Source organism: Aythya ferina, assembly GCF_964211825.1.
Source record: "Aythya ferina genome assembly, chromosome: 13".
Lineage (NCBI taxonomy): Eukaryota > Metazoa > Chordata > Aves > Anseriformes > Anatidae > Aythya > Aythya ferina.
The window spans coordinates 10592185-10614016 of NC_140311.1; the positions used below are offsets into that span (position 1 = coordinate 10592185).

At 40.0% G+C, this 21832-nt stretch overlaps 1 long non-coding RNA gene across 7 annotated transcripts in view; it reads right to left on the bottom strand.

Moving 5' to 3' along the window:
* Positions 1 to 21832, bottom strand: part of LOC311444194 — a 191960-nt gene that overhangs the window by 18176 nt on the left and 151952 nt on the right. For 4 of the 7 annotated variants that reach the window (XR_014697700.1, XR_014697701.1, XR_014697705.1 and 1 more), the window contains 4 exons: positions 13224 to 13345; positions 9860 to 9990; positions 9381 to 9459; positions 2649 to 2750 (listed from right to left, as the gene is read on the bottom strand). This is a non-coding gene — a long non-coding RNA (uncharacterized lncRNA). The remainder of the gene's footprint in view (positions 1 to 2648; positions 2751 to 9380; positions 9460 to 9859; positions 9991 to 13223; positions 13346 to 21832) is intronic. The other 3 variants (XR_014697702.1, XR_014697703.1, XR_014697704.1) reach the window with 3 other exon arrangements.

Sequence of the window (21832 nt, forward strand, 5' to 3'; positions counted from 1 at the left end):
GATTTTGATTTTTACAACCCAGGCTTTGACTATCTGCTTGAAAGCATGTGCTTTTCTTTCAGTGGAAAACATATTAAGACACACTTTAAAGTTGTTGCAGATTTTTTTTTTTTTTTAATGGGGAAACATTAGGTAATTAAGGAAATCATGCACCATGCCATGTGGAGGCCTCCTGACAAATACAACTTTGGTGGCCATGACCCTGGCCAGAGGAAGAAGGGTGTGATGTCACCTCATCCCCAAGTCCCAGTTTCACGGATAGTATCTCTGAAAGGAATTGTCTAAAGGAGATTGTTCCTTATGAAAAGTTCACATGATGGAGTCTGAAGGGCTTGTTTCACTTGAAGCCCAGCAGGACAGAGCTGTTTGGAAAGAAGCATTCAGTGTGTTCTGTTTTGCTGAAAGCTGTCACAGTGAACAAGTACTTAGCAAACAGCATGAACAAGGATTTGAACTAGAAAACTAGCAGGGCCCTGACAACATTGTAATAGTGGGCTTGTCTGTTCAGAGCCTGTACAATGATGCATGGGGGCATGAGAAGGAAAACAGGGTAACTAGATTTTCGTATTTTTAATTTTTTTTTTTTAATGTAACAGTTTATCACTGCTCTGCTCTCGTTTGCATTATTGTGGTTGCCTTCAGCATCAGTGGAAAGGGAAAGCATCCTGGTGAGAAGGGGTACGGGGCAGAGGCACCATGCACAGCCCAAAGGGTGAACTGATTGATTCACCAAAAAGCAGTCAGCTCTTTTTTTTTATTACCCTGTTTTGTAACATTTTTACTTCTGTTATGATGCTCTGTTTAAGCTGTCTCTCTTTACATCTGTAATCCATATTTAGCAGTGAACAAAAGCTGCCTGAATCCCAGACTCAAAGAGAATCTGCCATTCCACATCTTTCCAAACAAGCCCTGTTCACCCTGGCACCTAGCTGCTGGCGCCAGGAACCTAGCATCCACTAAAGGCTCTGCTCCCTCTACCCTGTCATACAAGAGACCACTGAATGCAGCAGAAGATTCAGCAATATCGAACAAGTAGGAATTTAGATCAGATAAACAACTCTCCTTTCAGTTTTACAAGCTGCAACCCTCTTATTTCTAGAGCAAACCTCCACAACACTAACCTCACCTTTTCTCTGTGGTTATAACCACAGTTGTCTAGTTTATGACAAGAAGAATTTCAAAAGCTGTGATAAATAACTTCTTATTTATCACTTCTAACATGCTGTGCATTTTCCTAGATGTGGAAAGTCCCTAACTGATGTCCTTCTTTGTTATCCCCTTGTCAGGTTGTCTTCTACTGAATCATTTATGCAAAAACCCTGTTTTCCTTCTTTCCTTTACCAGGACAGAAACTTGCACATGATTTAAGAGCAAGGCCCAGCACAGCACCCACCTTTTTCCTTATAGACGTCAATAAACTCAGGATTAAAAGCACTTTTCTGACTCATAGGGAAACTTCTGGCCTTTTATCAGGTCCTGGGATATGTTCCCGGACCTGCCATTCATTCTCTTTGTGCTCTGTGCCATGGCTGAAAACTCCTGCTAATAGCTTGTGTAAGGAATGCAGGTGGAGGAAAACAGAATGAAGAACCACATGCTCCTATCTAAGCTTAATCCTTGGAAAAGAGGCACTGCTCAGCTAGCTTATTGCTGGAAGGCTTGATCATAGGAACTCAATCACTAATGACATGGATCAGAGCAACTGCATCGATCCTGACTGTCTTTCCTCCTTTCATGCTCAGTAATAGTATTAGTGTTTCTGTCTGTAAATTGGGATCTTAATTTATAGGACCAATATACTCCACTTCAAAGTAATTATAAAGAATATTTTGTCTGGCCTCAATATGGCCCATATGACATATGTAGTAGAACTCGGCATCTAAAGATCTACTTTTAATCTGAGGCCTTAGCATTAAGGACTTCTAAAGAACTGCCAAGACAGGAATGTTTTTAGTAATCCATGTTGTTCCTGGGTTGTTCCCCACAACCCTCACTTCGCAGCACTGCTACATGCCTCAGTTTAGGGAGAGCTGTGTTCCAAGGAATCCAGAATTAAGACCACCAAAGTGACAGGTCTGTGCTGGTATTATCCAGATCTGAGGAACACATTCTATCACTATTATGATACTATACATGTATTAGTCCTCTACTAGAAATGTAAACTGGGTATTAGATGTTTCTTCAGGTTCCAGAATATCTTGTGGAGTTGAAATTATTGCTGTGATATCCAAAGTAGGCCCCTCCCCCTGACACCCCCATCCCTCAGACCCTGTAACTGTATTACTTTCTTTTCAACATTAGTGTAAGAGTTTTTTCAGCAAAGCAAGTATCTTTTGCAAGGAGACCAATTATGATAAGACTGTTCTTCCACTGATTTTTTTTTTCAGCTACTTCCTGAGCCAGATAGCATGTTTTCACCCTGAAGAAAGAAGTCACTTTCCCTGTTTTTTTCTTCACTTTTCCAACCCACATCTCCTCTCGTTTCAGGTATAATACAGCACAGAAGTTTGAAAGGGAAAAGACTGTTTTTTTTTTAAAAATGCCAACACGATGTAAGGATTTATAAGCCTTAGAGCCCAAATGGCAGCTCAGAATCACACTGCACCGAAGCAGAACAGCCCCCGTTCACCCAGCTGTGCCGTACTCACCAGCTCTCACCCGCAGCATTCCTACCGCAGACACGCATCAGTCTGTGTCAGCTCACTGTCCTTTGAACTCAACTTCTCCATTAAACGGCCACGCTGATTTGTCTAGAAAGGTGAAATCCTTGTCATTAATAACATCCTCTGGAAACCTTTCCCGTACTTAAATTGCATTGAAGCAGCTACCACCCCCTGTCCTTTTTGTAGGAGACACGGGCAGATGTCTGCTCTGCAGGCAGCTGTTGCCACAGTCCAGTAGTGACCACTTTCCAGCTGCTTGCTACCATTGTCTGCTGGAGGTTTCCAGCCTCATTTGCTTGATTTGTGGGATGATTTCTCTGAGTTCTCTCAAACCGCTCCAGGCAAAACTTGGATGGGTTAATTTAAACATTTTTAACAGGATAGCTTGGGTTAGGCCAGCAAATTTTGTCTGAGAGAACGCCCACATTATGCCTTCACCACAGGCCTGAGAGTGAACTCCCATGCCAAGGCGACCTCCAGGTAGAACTGGTGACATTTGCAGCTAGCAGAGCTGGCTCTGGAAGATGCTGCCACTACAGGCTAGTTCTGGAGAACTGTGTCAGTGCACATCAGCCTGATGCAATCATATCTCACCTCCATCTCTATAAAACAGCCAGTGTCCTTTTTATGACTGGTGTCTCTGGTTTTGGCCTCTAAGTTTGCAAAAGCACTTTGTTCCACCTGCACTCTTCCTTGCAGCCTTTGTAGCACCACAAACAAGACAACAGCTAGAGATCTGCTGTTAAAACTGTTCCTGCACCATGTGCTTACCTAGAAAATAACACTCAGCCGCAGGATTTTATGTCCTCATGTATCACGAGGAAAAGGTATTGTTTCTCCTTCTCTCCCCTCTCCACAGATAAACCATATTACTCATCTTCATGTTGTTTTATTCCCAGGCTAGCCTATTTTTAACCCATGCACTGTTTGAAACTGTAAAATACAGAGCTCCTTTCATGCAGGGAGGGATGTGTTCCTGCCAGCTCCCAGTGTTCTAGGGAATTTGCCAGATCCCTCAATAATCTGATCCCCTGCCTTTTGGCTCCAGTGTTCAGAGCTGGCTCTTTGGTGCGAGTTTTCCCAAAACAAGCTCTCCATCCCCTCCTGTATCGTGCTTTCCCCACTGCCTGGTAACGGTGTGTAAGGTCCATCTCCTCCAGTATTTCCTTCCCCAGCAGAGCAGCCTGAGGGAGCAGCAGGAGCAGTCAGCCCCAACAACACAGGCATTTTCAAGAACGAAGGATTGCTACTTGCAGAGTCCCATTTAAGTTTTCTGGCACTTAGAGCAGCACAGCAAATACACTGGCCTTGATTTCCCCAGCACAAAGTACCCCTTATGGGTCTGCAAAAGCCAGCAGAAGAGCCAGGAGCAAGGAGAGGCAGAAGTCACATAAAAGACAGGTTCAAACAGGGCCTGAGAGGGGACCAGGTGCAGCTGGTCACTGATAGAGTCACTGGTTACTTATAGGCCCACCTTCCCCTTGCTGAGGAAGTCACCTGCACATACCAGGCTTAACAGCCAAAGGTCTACCCTCTGGTGCTTGCGTGGGAATTAGGGTTTAGGCTAATTAATCACAATGGCTAACACTAAGTAAAAAGTCTATGCAGTGAGGCTGTGATATTGTCAGCTGAGGAGAGAAGGGGGGTGTCACCCTGTTTTGCTGTTACAGCAGTACAGATGCAGGAGCTGAGGATATTACTGCTCCAGACAGTTATCAGCCACCTGACAGGCTTCGCTTGCAAGCTCTCATTCCCAATTCTATCCAAAATGAACAGATTTTGCAGAAAATGAATGTAATTTTAAAAGTCCCAAGTTAATCAAATGCTTTAAAAACACAGTGCCTGCAATACAATGGATCAACTTTGTCCTGGGTGTCAGCCTATTCACTCTGGCAAGCTTACACCAGAGATGAATTTGCTCTGGTGCCTTTGTCAATAAAATTCTAGATTAAAAGAGCCCCTATATAGAGCTGGTCCCAGAGGTAATTGCTAGTTAATCAGCCAATTAACTGACCCAACGAGTAGGAAAAGGGGAAGGGGGAGCAAGGGGGAAAACAAATCAGTCAAGGTATGGTAGAACATAATTCTTTAGGAGTTAACGTTAGAAACCTTTTCAAAGGGATTACAGCCTACCTTGACTCATTCCCCCCTTCTTCTTTCCTTTCTCTCTTCTTCCCAATTTGTAATTGTTGGCTCCCCTAATTGGCTGATTAACTACTTATTACAGGCAGACCTGGAGGTATGTGGGATCCCGTTAGCCACGGAACCTGATTTCATCTCGTGAAGCAAAGCTGAATGCAGCAGAGCATCTGCATGGGCTGTTTTTTTTCTAACCAAGTCTGACTGCTTAGACTTAAGCAGTATTTCTTTTGAGAAGTGTTTTTTTTTGTTTGTTTGTTTAACTAGCTTCTAATTTATTGATTTAATACAACCAGGAAAATGAAGGATTTTTTGTTTATTATGCAAGCAAAATGTTTTTTTAGCAATAGATTTTATACCCCTCAAATTAACCTATTTACTGTTCACTGATACCCTAACATTGTTAGGGCATTTTAATGAATGAGCTGTTACAGCTGCTTGATGTTTTGATAAGAAGTAACAACAACAGAATTAGTATCTATTTTTCTTTGATAGCCTTACCAGGCTGATTTCTACCAGTAGCTATCCTGGGAGATGAGTCCCAGTGGTGAATGGTGAGAGCTGAGGAAGTTACCTTAATTTCCTCTCCTTGGACTTATATGAGGAAAATGCTCAGAGCTCACCTTTGCAGTTGTTGGTGTCACAAAAGATTGACGTTAGGTCACAAGGGAACCAGTCCGGTCTCCCACACCAAACAACCAAGCAGAAATTCAGTTCCTCTCCAATGCTTCAAAATTTTTGTTGATTGTTCAACATAAGGCAAATATAGCAGCATCCCATTAATGCATCCTATCTAGCACCATGCAGACAGAGACAGAGCTGCTTAAGCAACAACATCTTAACAACAACATCATAACCTGACAGGTCACTAAGTTGCATCTCTCTAAAATTATACCAATCACTGTGCATGGCTGCATATATTGATGGAACATTTTGAGCTCTCACCTTCCTATGATTTTTCATAAATAATATTTTTCTCTCCTCATTGCTTCCTGCTTGGGCAGCAGAAACCTGTGCAAAGCAGTAACTTCAAGAGCGTTTCTGCAGGGAGATGGGCACAGGACAGGGTTCTCCTAATGTAACCTCTATTGCATAAACCTCAACTCCGAATTCTAGTTCTCTCCTTTGGCTTAGGATGAGAGTTTGGGATTTTAGTTCTATTTAATGTTTGTGATGATTTATTCCTCCTACCCCTCTTTTCTCCTTTAGCAAAAGAACAGGCTGAGCCCAGGCAGCCCATCCTCAACTGCATGTAAATCACAATCTGATTAGGAAGTGATATATTCATCTCTAACTCCTGCATAAAAGTTATTCAAGTATTTTGACAAAATAAGTGCTGTTTACTTTATACGTTTTCTGCTAATTCTAAAGATTTCTGCAAACCTAAAGGATCTCATGGAATTTACAGGCTTGTGGCTTTGCTATTGAAAGTATAAAGGCATGCTAAATTAAGTTGATTTGCCTGTGAAAGAAACACGTCCATTATTCATGTCAGGGCCCTGTCACATCAAATTGAGGGAGCGAAGAAAACCCTTTTTTATCAACGTTTAGAAGCAAGGAAAAAACCAACCATTGAGAGACTGAATTTCAATTGGGAGAAAGTCAGTCTGAAAGCAAGGTTAAAAAAAAAAAAAGTTGGGGACATGTCTAATGTTGGAAATCAGCAAAGGGTGGATTGATTTAACTTTGGCTGGAATCTTTCAAACAGAAAGCCAGGAGGAAACTTAAAGTAGCAAGTAGTACACAGTCTCGATGTCTCTCATGTAAACTTGTCAAAAGTAGTTATGCTAATTCAGATTTAAGTCTTTTCAGACACATTTTTCTTGGATACTTCAGAATAGTAGTAAAAACTGTTAAACAGCTAGCAGATTACGTTTGCGTACTACTAAAAATTTTATTCACTGGTTATTATGTGATTTAATCCTTATTAGCAGACAACATATAGTCTTGCATTTTTTTCTTATAAGTCTGATTTGCTGACAGAAAAATTGGAAAAAAAAAAAAGGCATTCAGTATGGTTGTTTTACGGCTGCACACAGCTGTTACAGGGGCACTGACAGGATCAAAAATATTCAGGACTGTTTCTTGTCCACTATAAGACGCAGTACTTCAGGGAATCAGAAAATCTTGGCTGATTTTTAAATGACATTGTGCAATAGATAGAACATAAATTGCATGTGTATACATGGCATTTTTTACATTAAAAAAAAACTTTTGCAGTTTACAAACTATTCCAATATAGAGAGAATTAAATGAGAAACTGCAATGCAAATTGTTTTATACACTGAAATCCTTCTCCCTGCCTGATTACAATTTATTCTGTGGTTCTTCTATTTAACAAAGAAAAAAGCTTACCGTTCCTTCTCATTACAGTTGGTTGTTATAAGCTTAAAAACAGCATGTTAAGTGGCATTTCACAGTCTCCTGCTTAAAGCCTAATTGGTTTAGACTGGACACCTTAAAGATAGTCTTTAAAAGTCCGGTTTTCATGTCTCTGACAATATTATATTGTACAAAGGATAATTCAGCAACTTGATTGTCTTAAATCATGTTTCTGCATACCAGACCTATACATCATTTCTTGATGAGATTTGTTTTCCTACCTTTTGTTTTTCCCTAACCTCAGAGCCCTTGGGTTAACATGTTTTCTGCTTTAAAGCTCTTATTTGAAAGACACTTTACCGCCTCATGCAAGCACTCTCTCAGGCTTCCCAACTTCAAAGTCTCAAGCTGGGAAAGCAAATCTAAGTCCCAAATGCTGGACCCTGCAGCTTCTATAGGACCCTCTGCTAAAGTTAAATTCTTGTGTTTAATTGAAAATTGCAGCCAGTGTAAATAGGAGTTAGTTTGTGGCAATCTTGCCACAAAGGAATTACCTTGTGGAGTGGCCACATTGGGGTAAATAGAGGGGATAGAAAAAAGAAAAGGGGGAAAAGAAAAAAAAGAGGGGAAAAAAAAAAACGGGTAAAAGAGAGAGGCATTGTACTGTGGAGGTAGCATCAAGACAAGGATTAATGGCTAGAGGAATTGTATTTTGTGTGCTTTCAGTGACATTACAATCTCCCAAAAGTAAGTGTTACTAATAAGTGGGCCAGTAAAGGGAGGTTAGCGTATCAAGGGAAATGGGAAGATGGTTTTGCAATTAACAGAAGACTTTTATTCCGTAAAGACCAAGCAAAGTGCTGCTGATTTGTTTATTTTTAGTAATTACATTTGGATCGATTAACAAAGTTAGTTTCTTATAGAGTTGACAAGTGATGGGAAGTGATTTATACATACTGCAGAAATTACATTTTCTGCCAATTTATGCTATTTCTAAGTGCTCCCAACTTTATTCTACTCTATTGCTGGCAGGGAGAAATTCAGTCTGCATTTCACTGTGGATATGTTGTGCAGATCTAACGTTGAAATTCATGCAGCCACACGGGAACCCTGTCAGCCCCTACCGCACCAGCACAGCGGGGGCAGTGGCTGTGGGAAGGAGGGCAGGTTCCCCTTTCAGCACTTGAATCTCTGCTGCCCTGGGATTATGGTGCTGATAGAGGCTGACACAACGTTATCTTTGCAGTTACTAAAAAAGACATGGCAAAAGTTAGGAGAAAGCAGTGGTGCTCCTGTTTTCCTTCCCTTCTCTCCCAGGAGCACGGGTGAGGTGGGTTTTTTGCTTGTTGGACTCCCTGTGCTGGCTCAGTGAATGGTCAGGCAAGCAGCAAAACTGGAAGAAGGGAGTGAACAGGAGGAAATAAGGTCTCCTTTTTCAGAGGGAGCTACAGTTTTAGTAGCTCAGCTGTGCTATAAAACATGTTATGAAACTGCAACCTGAGACTTGCTAGATTTGGGCTCAGTTCATAATTTCTGTACCACTTCCCAAGCGAACCTGGCTACGTCATTTGATCTCTTAATTATGGGCTTCTCCACCTACAAAATGGGAAGAATAACTTCTTTTTTTCTTCCAAATTTCTGATCTTTTCTTTATAATGCAAATCAAAGTATGGATACTGTCTTCATGGGAATCCATTCGGCAACTGCAACAACACTTCTTATTAAAATTATTATTATTACAATTATTATTATTACAATGATAATTTAAGTAAATGTAATGACCTCTATTCTGTCTTGAGCAGACCACTGATACCAGGCATTGCATCAACCCATGACAGTAGAAACAGTTCAGTTATGGAAACTTTGGATATTTTGTAAAAGTAAGAGTAAGGACATTATCAGACAGTAAAATTGTTCCATTGCTATCACTGCACCTGCTGTTAGCTTTGTTTTTTTTTTTGTTTTTTTGTTTTTTTGTTTTTTAATAATTCATAGCTCATCATATTCAAACTACTGTTTTGAATGGAAACCAATGAAATCAGAGTCTAAAAATAGAGTGGAAGCATAACAGGGTTTATTCATACATAATGCAGAATTACAGGAAACTGTAACAGAATTCAGTGAGACACTCCACAACATTTTTTTCATTTTACATAACCTATTTTTAATAAAATACAGAATCTGTGAATTTAAGCACACTACTAATACAAAACAGAACCATTCTGTTTTAAAACAGAAAATTGCATTTCTACTCACTTTTCAGTAAGGGCCATATAAGTTGAAGCAGTTCAAAACTCTGTGAAAAGTTTCTGTGGTGTGAATCCATTGGTTGCACCTGTGAGAAACGGTACTGATTAAATATTTAAAAATCCTAATCATTATCTAAATAAATTACTTTAATAGGGTAATATTTTTGGAAGTTGTAAAATTATGCACTTTGCCAGGAATTCGCTAAGACTTCTCTTAGTCTTTCTCCTTGAAATTTACTATTCACTTAATTCTTGAATTTAAATAGCATTTTACCTTATTTATTTACTGTCATGGTAAATAATTGAATTGTACATGGTGTGAGACTCTCTCCATGTGTACACAAATGTCAGACCTTTCAAACTGGGATCAAAATGAAGTCAGAGAAGGAAAACACTTAGTTTGAGACACTGCCCATTACTATTCTGCTTACAGTACACACTTGGGAAGTTTTCATGTTCATAACTCACTGTCTGTGATGCACATACCTCTTAAAGATATGCAAGTTCATTTCAGCATTTATCTGCTCTTTTCTCCTCAGGAGTTCGACTGTTTTTCCGCCTGATGGTTAGAATGAATTGAATATTTTGAACTCATCCATCAGATTTGGAAATGATCCCTGAATTGATGAGAGTGTTTAACAGTTAATTGAACATTTCTATTGTGAACTTTCATTGTTCCAAAGTGCAAAAATACTGCTCCCAGGAACATGGACAAAGAAAAGAGGATCCACACCATGCTCTCACACCACAAATATTTTCATCCTCTAGAGAGCAGCAGGCATTTAAGTAATGGGGCATCACTCTGTTCTCAATCTTGGATATGGCAAGGAAGGGACTTTCAGAGGTCCTGAGGGCTCCCGTGTCTTGTAGTAGGAAATAATCCCACATTTTTCAATTCCATGTTTTGTCTGTGCTTATCTCACACAGAGTGACCTCCCTAAAAGTACAATTCAGCCGTCTCCCTGCTTCCCGTAGCCACGTGGGACAAATGTTCATAGCAGCAGTCTCAATTATTGGTCTGCCTGCGTGACCCACACAGCAGGGCTGATTTTCTTGTGTTTGTAAGTTGGCATCTACAGATATAACACACACTGCAGCTACAGTGAGGCTGTTTCAGTTGTTTTTTGATTTTAATATGATTTGCATACCTCATTCTTTGCCTTTTTAAAGCTCACCAGAAGAAATCAGGACCTAGGGACATTAAAGTCAGTTTACTGCAATATATTTCTACTTATGCTCAAAACGCCCTCTGGACAGTGTCAGAATCATTTCCAATACACTACCAATGAGAACAGGTCCATGAAAACAGGTAAGTATGGTTTTGGGGGGGGGGTATTAGATTCTGTGGTAGCGTCGTTTTCTGTGGGTTTGAAAAGCAATCATTGCCTTTAATGTACTGCAATACAATACAGTCAACTCTAGCTGCCTGAACTGCATTTCCCTCCAGGTGCTGTGCACTTTCCAAACTCCATAAAATCTGTTTAATTTTCTGATTTTCCAATCACTTGGGTAGCTTCCTCCTCCCCCTCTGCTGCATGGCCAGCAGAAATGCAGGCAGCAAGCCTGCTTCTTACTGTGCATGGGCCGCTGGGCTCCTGTCCTCTGTGGCTTCATCCCTCTGGCCATCTTGTATTTGGGTACATACAGAAAAATATTTTAGCAATGTTTAACCAGGTTTTGATAAAATCACTCAAAACTTCATATCAAATCAATTCTATAGGTGCAAACTGTGGTTTAAATACACATAAAAGCATCAGAGAGAGTTTTAGCTGAACTGAGACAGTTAGATAGCTATAAGTTACCAACAGGGAAAGGAGTTTTTATAAACTGTGTTAACTGTGTTGTCACAGAAATCCATCAGAATGACATCTCCAATTTCAGCAGTGCAAAGGGTCCAGGCAAGGAGGAACATTTTGGAAAGAGGTGGACCAATGTACCCACTCTTATCCTTACTTGCTGCTTTATACCCACTCTGACTTACTCCTGAGTGGGAACTCCTCGGAGCTGCAAATGCCCTCCAGCCCTTGGCACACTGGGCCTTTCAGGCTGAGCTGTGCCTTCCATAACACCAACAGCAAATGTAATGAACCTTAAGTAAGGAGCAGGAGCAGAGATTGCAAGTTCATCAGTTGTAAGCAACAGAGAAAAGGAAAGATGGGGCGGGAGGGAGTTCCTAATCAATCACAGGACAACAAAGATGGACTGAAGTGATGCAGCTGCAAAAAAAAAAGCAAAGGTGATCCCAAGCCCCAGCTGGTGAGGGCTGTGTATCTGTGTACCACTGCACTGGGGACCACTGAGACCTCAGCAGCTAAAACCATGCATGGTTCTGTTCAGGAAGGTAGAATTCAGCCTCAATCCAGGACAAAGAAATTAAAAGCAGCTTTTATGCAAGGAGATTAAAAGAACTTCCTGCTAACTACAAGTGAATTGGGGTAAAAATCATTCTTTGGTGATACAACATGGGCAAGAACCGTCCAACTTATTTCATTTATGGTACTTCCAGTATTAATATTCAAACATTGTAAGTCCTACCATGAGGCTGGCCTAAAATTAATTCTTTCAAGTACTGATATAAAAACTCTAAGGTTTTTATTTTTTATTTTTTTTCATCCTACTATTTAAAATACAAGTGTGTATGTTGTTCACAGGAGCTAGCTTCTCTTAACAATCATGGCTTGCTTTTAAAAAATATATATAAAAACACAAGTTCCTTGGGAAATACCTTAACTCTTCTGACTTAACAATTCCTCCCCAAATTAAAACATGGTGTTTTTTACTGTATTGAATCTGGATACAATTTGTGAGCTGGTGATGCTTAAAAAATAATAAAAAAAATAAAAATAACATCAATGCAATAATTAAAATGACTGTGTTTTCATATTGATACTGAGTAATGTTACATACTTCTAACGTGAGCAACTTTTCCACTAGTAGCTCTAGAGGAGCATGTAGGAAGTGCAGGAGGTGTTTGCAAGACTGCCTGGTAAATGCAGTCCTGACACCACTCTTCCTACCACCTAGTGCAAGACACCAACGGGCAGTTATGAAACAGTGAGTGTGAGAATAAAGGATTTCTACCCATATCCAGTAACTCCTACAATAACAGCTTCAAGTGCTGTGAATATTTCTTCCTGGTCCCACCCCTGGTGTTTTACCGGGCTGTCAGGGGTGCAGATTACACAACAGATTACTTCAGACACCCTTGCAATTTGATTCATATCATCTAACGAGATATGAGGGGAGGAGGGGCAGGGTTTACACCCATTGAGAGATTTGACCACATCAAGACTGGGAGTAGCTTTACAGATCGTTCAATGAGAGCCTCAAAAGGTATTCTGTATCTTTATGCACATCCAAATATTTACAGATCTTTTAAAGATCAAGACCATCGTTATCAGTTTATGTGCTATATATTGGCATTATCCAGCGTGACCTCAGGAAAGCCGATGCCCTGCAGCAGCAATGCGATGGTATGTTCAGCTCTGCTGGATCTCCATAGAGGGGGCTTGGAATGCACCAGGGAACAATACCCAGGACTGCACAGAGCAAAGAATGAAGGGCAGCAGAGTTTGATAACCACATTAAAGCACCACCAACATCTGTTCAAGCCAAAGACAACACTATCTCCAGGAATTAACCTTCTGAACCACTTAATCATTAACCTCAGCAGAGAGAAAGTTAGACAACAAGAGCCTATTTGTCAGCAGCCCCTCGCAGATATGTGGCGAGCAATATTTTACTGAGAACAGCGTGAGAAGGGCTTGCCCAGCTTTATAAATTTTAAACACAGAATATATTTGTGTGGGAAACAAGAAGGCAATAGATGTAAATAAACAGCTGATCCTACCTTGAAGCCTTCATTCATTTATCCTGTTTGAAGTGGCTTGCCTGTTTTGTCCTCCATTGTGTAATAACATTTCCTCTAAACAGTTAGAGATGCTTCGCTTCTTGTTTAGAAATATTCCTGGGCTTGGAAAAAATTACAAATGGATAGGATGTTAAAATTTTAAACTTGCACCCATATCTCCAATATTTCTACTGAAAAACAAATAGGTGATTATCGCTTTGCAAAAAGCAGGAGAGCTAGAGAAGTAAAGCAGTTTTGTTTAACAATTATTTATATATACTGCTTGACATGTGAGGTCACCCATTCAGTTATTCTGCTATAACCTGAACAAATGTCCTCCCTTCACAAGACTACAGTTGTTACAGATTTTGTGTCTTTTTCTTTTCTTTTCTTTTTTCTTTTTTTTTTTTTTTTTTTTTTTCCAGAGGAAAGGCTTTGGTTTCCTCTAACTAGAGTGCCCCAAATTTGTAGCAAAACTACACTGTGGTGTATTGGGGGCAATGCTTTATTTCTCTGGACTTCACATAATCATTTACCAAGGGGGTGTAAAACACTGCCACATAAGAATAATGCTGTTTAACACCCACTTTGCACCAACCTCAGTGGCCACACAAGGTGTAGGACAATGCATCATAAGGCTCTGTATGGCCGCACAGATATTGCCACAGTTAGAGGGGGTGGGGAAAAAAAATAAAACTGTTGAGAAGATGAGTGACAGAAGAGCTAGCTGACAGACTGGTCTCTACTGCCCACATGGGTGGCTCCTGTCTATTACTACTGGAACTGCTCAAGAGAATTATCAGGTCTCTGCTGGCTGCAAAAGGGATGGTCTAATCCCAAGGGATGAGGGAGGTAGAGCTCAGCCATCTGTTGTTTTTTGCTGGATTAACTTTCTGTTGGTGAGCAAGTTGAACCGTCTCAGTCCAGAGCCTCGTGTATGTCCCAGCACACAGGTAGGATCATTCAGCCAGGGACAGTCACACTTGCAGGCAGCAGCAAGATCTTAAATCAGCTCAAGCCACAATGTGTAACTTCAACTTTATATATTTGCTTACAAAGCAGACCAGTAACAGCAATAAAAAAGATCCATAATGCTTTTTTTTTTTTTTCCTAATAAATGGTACACTATTTGTACCCTTGTTAGAAAAGCCCAGGTTGAATGAGCATAGAAACTGAGTTATGCTCTCGGATCAGGAGTCAGACTGCACCAGTAGAAGCATCAGTCTGGTCTGTCTTCCCTTACCTGAGCCTGTCCATACTTAAGACAGAGGCACTATAGTCCAACAGCAATCTGTTACATCATGCATGAATTATGTCACCCAGCTCACCTGACCTTAATTCTTTCAGTGTGAGAATCATGGCTGATGCGTTGACCAAAAAAGAAAAGAAAAAAGAAAAAAAAAAAAAAAAAGCATAATAATTACCTATTTTTAAATTACCAAAAGGTAAACAGTATTGTCTCCTCAAAGATGGTCATTTACAAACACACTGGGAAGATGCTCCTCTGGTCAAAGCATCTTAGGGAAATTATTTTCAGACAATTCATTTCTCCAACAGGTTTATTCATCATAGTCTATATTCCCACAAATTGATTTCTCAGGGTTTATTATGGTAATTTAATCCTCACTGATGACTGTCGGGGCACTTCGGAGGCTGAGCAGCATAACTGGGTTTTAAAGCACTGTCTGCTGAGAAGGCTAAACTGGAGCAGCAGACAAGGCACTCTCCTTTCACTTGGGTCGCTGAGCTCATTAATGTGGATAATTAATTGGAGCTTTGTAGCCCTCCCTTTGTACACCGACAACAAGCAAGTCACAGTAGCTGTACTACATCCCCCCCTCACCTGAGCACTCTTGCACAGACACCTGCTGCTCATAATTAAGATCCATTGCCCAAATTTACATATCCTGATTTGTATCACTCAGCTCCTGGAGACAAAGGATCGCATTTACTGTGGGGAAATGACAGCTCAAATTATGCTTCTCGTGTACAGCTTGCCTGGGCAGCTGCTTGTGCTAAAGGACCCTGACATGAAACACCAGAGTGTTTCTATTTAAAAAGTATATGTTTGGATTGAATTTAAAGAAAAGCACATGGTGATTTCCCCCTTAGGGGGATAATAGGCTTTTCATTAGATAACAAGTGTCAAAAGATGCCATAAACTTCCCCGCAGGCTTTGTTGCCGCGCAGCGCTGCACGGAGCGCAGCAGTGAACTTGCAGGGTCCCCCCCTCTCCCCCTTAACCCGCTGCTCACGTGCATGCATTGGGTTTAGGAAGAGCAGGCATCTCACACTCCACGCAGTGAAGACCATACCCTCAGCTCACCAGCAAAGAGGAGGCTGAGCACTGAATCCCCGATTCAGCAGGGCTGATACGGCACAGGAGAGAGCACGGCCAGGAAGTCAGACTTCTGACTGAAAAGACAGTCAAAAATGCCAGGTATTGCCATGCAGAGCAAATGGAGTGTGAGGCTCCCAATGACAGTTCAGATGGAAACAGTTTTCCATATACACATACAACTTTTGCTGTCACCTGTTCCTCAGCTTTTTGGGCAATGCAAATAGCAAGAGTGAACCTACTGGTGATAGCCCAAGTCACCCCTTACTACACTTTTCCTCCAGGTTTATTAGGTTGCTAAAATGCCCTTGTGCAAGATCCAACCTTCATTCAAAGACCTATAAAGTCTTCACTGGGTTTGAATCAGTCATCCAAATGATTAAAATAATTCTAGATCTGATTTATTCACATATCACAATTAACGTTAGGTACACAGGGTCTAACCCAGAAACGCTACAAGGGCAGGACCTCGTTGTCAGTGGGACTGGCATTTATAACTTGCTTCTGCTCAGTTTCAAATCTGGAACTCACCTTCAAGAGAAGGAGTTAAATTAAAACTATGAATGCCAAACAGTAGAGTGAATGCAGAAGAGCAGAGAGACTGTAGATAGGACAACTACAGCTACCTGGGTTCCTAGGGCTAAGATGATAAACTACACACACCTGAGGTTTGATCCTGTTTGGCTATTCCTTTTTTTCAGGGATGAAAGCAAATATTTTGTTCATGGTATCAGAAGAGCAAAGTCCCACACTAATTCTGAGTTTCTGTCTTTAAGGGAACTTTTAACAGAATCTGACATTAGAGTTACCTAAACATGTCTGCTCCTGAAAATATTAGAACTATGGATATTTCATTGCTCACATTTGAGAATAACAGAAAGGAAACTAATTTCAAATGGAACTAACAGCTACCGAACTTCATTAAAAATAAAGACACTTCAGAAGTAGAAATGAAAATGGTACATTATTCCTTATCTGTGACATAACTTCAGAATACATCCATAGGAGTACCTGTTCAGCAGCCTGTGGCAAATGAAAAAGACAAAGAAAAACATTGCATTGGGAGTCATTAATTGAATTAATTAACCTAGTGACATTGTCATAAGAAGAATTTATCTGGCAACCAGCAGGAGCAGATCTCTAATCATTTCACCATGGCTTCTTCCACAGATTAACAGTCACACAAGCCCCTGGCAGCTGGCTGTTAACATTGCAAATTATCAGAAATTAATTAGATAAATGCTGTGCACCCATGTGGATATTTTTGTTATTTTTTTTAAGTAAAGATTATGAAGCCAATAGCTTGTCTGATGATTTATTTGGAGAAAACATCATTGTTTAAACGAATAGGTTGCAGCATGGCTTTCTAATGGGAGAAAAGAAAAAAAAAAGGGGGGGGGGAGGTGGCTTAGAGCAAACCATAGTAACAAAAGCCAAACACTTGTAAACAGGAATTAAACAATCCACCCTGAAAATAGGGACATACACAAATGAATTCAGAAAGGTCTATTATTTTTGGAGAATAAAAATAATACCATTTGCATACTTTTCAGAATAATTAAGGTCACTGCTTCAATGTATTAAGCTGGGATCCAACTCTTCAGAAGTACTTCTGCAAGATAGCTTTATTCATCCAGAGAGTAGCCAGCATATCACACACGATAAACAGAATTTTAAGGAAATTGAAAGAGGCTACATAAAGCTTGGCCTTATTATTTCCTGCAACCTCTTGTCAGAGTAACAGGCGATGCAACCATCACACTTTAGAAAGACTCCTTTAGATACTGCAGTGCTTCTTAGTAGTAGTCAAGGACTTGCCTAAAATAAAGTCTTAATCTCCATGTAATTCAAACAAAAGCAAAAGAGATTCATTCTCGCTAATGGATTTCAACTGTCCTCTTAAAAATCTCTTTTATTTCTACCTGACAGTGCTTTATTTGTATGTTTTTTATTTAAATAGACTTTGAAAACTCCCCAAAGCAGCTTTTAAACATGCAAAACTGGCACTTTACGAACAACTGTAACTCATTTATATTTAACAACCTCCAATAATCCACTCTTTTGGAGGAGTGGAGTTTATAGAATACAAACAATAACAAATTTAGCCCAAGAATCTGCAGATTCATCTGGACACAGAGCTGCTGTGAGGGTGAAGGGGGGGCAGGGGAAAAGGGAATAGGAGAAGAGAAAGATGAGAGTGGAGACTAACGTTCTTGGAGGATGTATGGAAACACGGAGGGTCAGGAAGGATGTTGCTGACACTCAATACTGAGGCACTAAGGAGGCAATCACAGGTCTGAAATAATATCTTGTAAGAGACCCCAGGGGAAACCCAGCCAGCCAGGTTATAATTCCAGGCTAATGTGATATTCTTCCCACTGGGAGCTGTAGGCTCACAGTCTCAGGTTTCCAGTCCCTGGGGGAAGATGAAGCTGCTGAGGGTCTTTCCGAGGACAAGGCAGCTCACAAGGGCTGTGAGAGGTCCTCACACAGCAGGTGTGGAGCTGGACAAACACAGCAAGGGCAGCGCAAAGCAAAGGGATTTGTGATGCTCTTCCTTCTCACAGTGAAAGCAAAAATGCCCTGAAACTCAGGAGCACTGCCCCACCTGGGCCAACCTATTCTCCAGCTTTCCTCCTAATCACTGGTAGGACACGTCACAGACTCAGAAAGCTCAGTTATGTTTGGCTAAAAACTGAAACAACAGTTTTGGGGAAGTGGAGATTTCCACTGTTTCATTCTGCATGGGAACAAAGCCCTCATCACAGAAACTCCTTTAAACCAGAACGCCGTGCTCAGTGCCCGTCTATAAAGTGGGGATGTTCACAGCCAGTGCATGGGTAAATCTGGCAGCTGCCAACTTTGTCTGTCCCCTGCCTGCCCACCTGCCTAGCAGGCTACGTCCACGTCAGGTATGTAGCTGGGAAACATGCCTGTCTACGTGCCTGCCTATGCACAGGCAGCCATAAAGGCTTCCCTGGAAAATACATAACCTCTAGAAACCTCAAGTTCTCAGACATCAACAACCTCCAGTGCTATCAAAGCAATCTAGGAAGTACCAGCCATTTCCTAGTATATTCCCATGCTCTTGCTCATGGATGTACAGTCACTTGTTAACACGTGTACTGGGCTAATTTTAAACAGCTGCCTCTCTTCCTATGCTTGACAGGTGACTTAGTGGATAAATACTGCAGAAGCGAAATAAAAGCAGCTTCTTGAAAGCTGATACCTCAGCTAGGCTCGGTTTCTTGCTTCTTGAGAAGCTGCTTTATCACAGCATGAATCTTACTGTTGCACAAGACAAACTGTCAACTCAGAAACTTACAATTAAGCCCCTAAATCCGTGTTTATGCAACAAAAACAAAATATCAAATGCTGATTTTTCATTGCCAGGCTGCAGAAACCTGAACTTTATATCTTTATATCTATACTTTATATCTTTATATTCTGACATGAATAAACACCTCCTTAACTCCAGAGTTAAGGAAGTGTTGGGATAAGGCTACATGGAGTAAGATGGATAAATAGAAATGCAGACACTAGAACCTGATCACTTAATGATGATATGATTTTCTTAGGACGTGAAAATTTCTATTTTTAAACCATTTAATTTCTTTTATTATTGACTACCACAGGAATTCAAATAATCAAGAGCTAAGCTGCCTAACCTCTTCATATATATATATATATATTTATGCCTTTTGGTATTTGAATTCTTATGGACCCCTCTCAAGCATTTATCTTAATGTCAAAATTATGTAATTTAAAAATCAGTTTTTAAGTGAAGATAGCAGTTATCATTAAAAGAGAGAAAGAGAGAGAACTCCATTACAAAAACAAGCAGTAGCCGAACCCTTCTTAGCATAAGCTTGTGAGGTATTTCCAATTATGCTGCACTTCAGGAGAACTGAAAAGCCCACTTAGTATAATAAGCATGTGTACAAGCATTTACAATATTTTTCATGCAACAGTCTGTGTGCATAGATGCTCAGGCAAAGAAGCAGTTGAAGAAGACTGCACTTCACCCTGAGAATAATTTTAAAAGCCCTGTGAAAATGGGCTTATCATATCGTGAGCATCGTACTGAGGCAGAACTAAAGAGGAGACTTTTTTTCCTCGGTGAAACTCCAGGATCTATATTTTTCAGCATTCTTGTGCCAGAACTGTCTTATGTGAGTACTTTCAAGTAAAATAAATCTTTAGCATGTATGATATACTGCCATGCAAAGCTAACTAAGTGTCTAATTTCTTTTGTGGATCTTGTCAAAATCCCTTGTGTATATATGCACGTGTGTTTGCCCCTACACTACAAAAGCACTGGAAGACTCTCTTCCAGTTGAAGTTGTGCCTCTTCATCTCCTCATATCCAAAGAGAAATGATGTTCCCAAAGGTTTCCACTAGGAAAAGACTGCAAGAACAATTTTTGCATAAGTTTTACTGTGCCAAGATGACAATAGCTTGTATTTTTTCCTACATCAGAATATCTTTTCATGTATCCTTTACTCCCCCAACCCATTATAAAACTTATGTTCCTCAGTGTAATGCAAAATAAATCATGGGAGAAGACAGTAGCTTTAACCAGAATTTTCAGGGGGAAAAAAGAAAAAAACAAACAAAAAAAAAAAAACGTTTTTTGTTTTCTTGCACTTTCCTGGGTGACTTGTCATGTCAAATAGTGTCAGTCACATCTGATTAGGTGACTTTATGACTCCAAGACATAAAGCTACATGACTGATGCACCTCAATCCAATGCGCTGCAAGATGACTCCCCCTCTGGGAAACTTAAAACAATGCACTTTTCAAAAAGCTTAACCCTTAAAGCTCAGAGTCAAATTCCACTAGCATGCTTCCATTACAGTGATATGATAGATGGTGACCATTGACATAAAGGTGTAAAGAAGTGTGGCTTTTCAGAAAGTGAGCTGATTCAGTATAATGTCTGAAGAATAAGTTGGTGAGTTTTTGGCTTGGTATTACTGTCTCAGACAGTGGCTCTATACCCTTATAAAAATTGCTTTAAGGAACATATTTAATTTCTAATAAATTCTAAATATTTTGCTCAAGATTTACATGGAATAAACAGGACAGGTAATTTCTTTGTTTCAGTTATCCAACCTTTTAGTTTGTAAAATCATATATACTTACAGGTCATACATTACATCTCTACGTCAAAGAATTATTAGCAATGGATTTATGCATCTTCAAATAATGAGGCACTATAATTGAAACAAAAGCAGCCAGTTCACAGAGTAACAATTTACAGGTCATCATGGTTTTATCATAGTATGTTTTATGCCTAAATATGAGAAGTTTTAATAAAATGTTAATTGGTTAATGAAAAATCTCGGGGGAGAGATACATTAATTGCCACCTATGGTTATTTCCCCCTTTTATTTAAACTCAGTGATAAGACTAGGATGCTCTGGGATATATACCCTGAGGAGAAGCATTTTCATGATATTTTGAAAGTAATTTACTATTTATTTTAAGCAAGAGAAGAGACACACAAACAATAAACACATGGTATTATTCATCACGGATTTGTGCTTTTTTAACAAAAGCTAGTCCAGATATCTACTCAGATATAATCTAACAACATGGAAATAATTGTGCTACATCAAAATAATACAGGTGTTTTACCTGTAGAAAGTAACACATTTCAGCATTAGCTATTACCATACCATAAAGTAATATTATTTTCTTGCAATACATGATGATTAGATCTCAAAAAATCACCCTGTTTATCTGCACAATCCTCATTTTAGCTCTTTTACCTATTTAAAAATAATCCACCAGGAAAAAAAAATGGAACAGGTTGTAATGACATTATTTTGAGAATTTCATGGAAAAAGTAAACCCTGTGGTGTCCAAGGAAGAAATACTGCAGCAGCAACGAAGGACCTGCACTTTGCCTTAGGTGTCATGGACAACATCCATCTCCCTCTCTGGATCTTTCCATTAACTCTGGGATGCTGAACCTAATAGCCTTCTACCCAGGAGAGTCAAACACCACAACACCTACTAAAGATGGACAGTAGTAACATGGAAAACATTGGCCCAAAGCTAACCAGCATCAGTTGATCTACAATTTATACTGCTGGACTGATTCAAAAAGAAAAGTCTGTCAGCAACTGATGTAAAGTCTTCGTATGTCTGTGATAGCTTATGGGTGACATCCTGATTAACAAATCATACCAATAAAAAACTAAAATTACATAAATTAAATCGATTAATAGGTTTCTTAATGTAATTATAAATAGCAATCTTGTC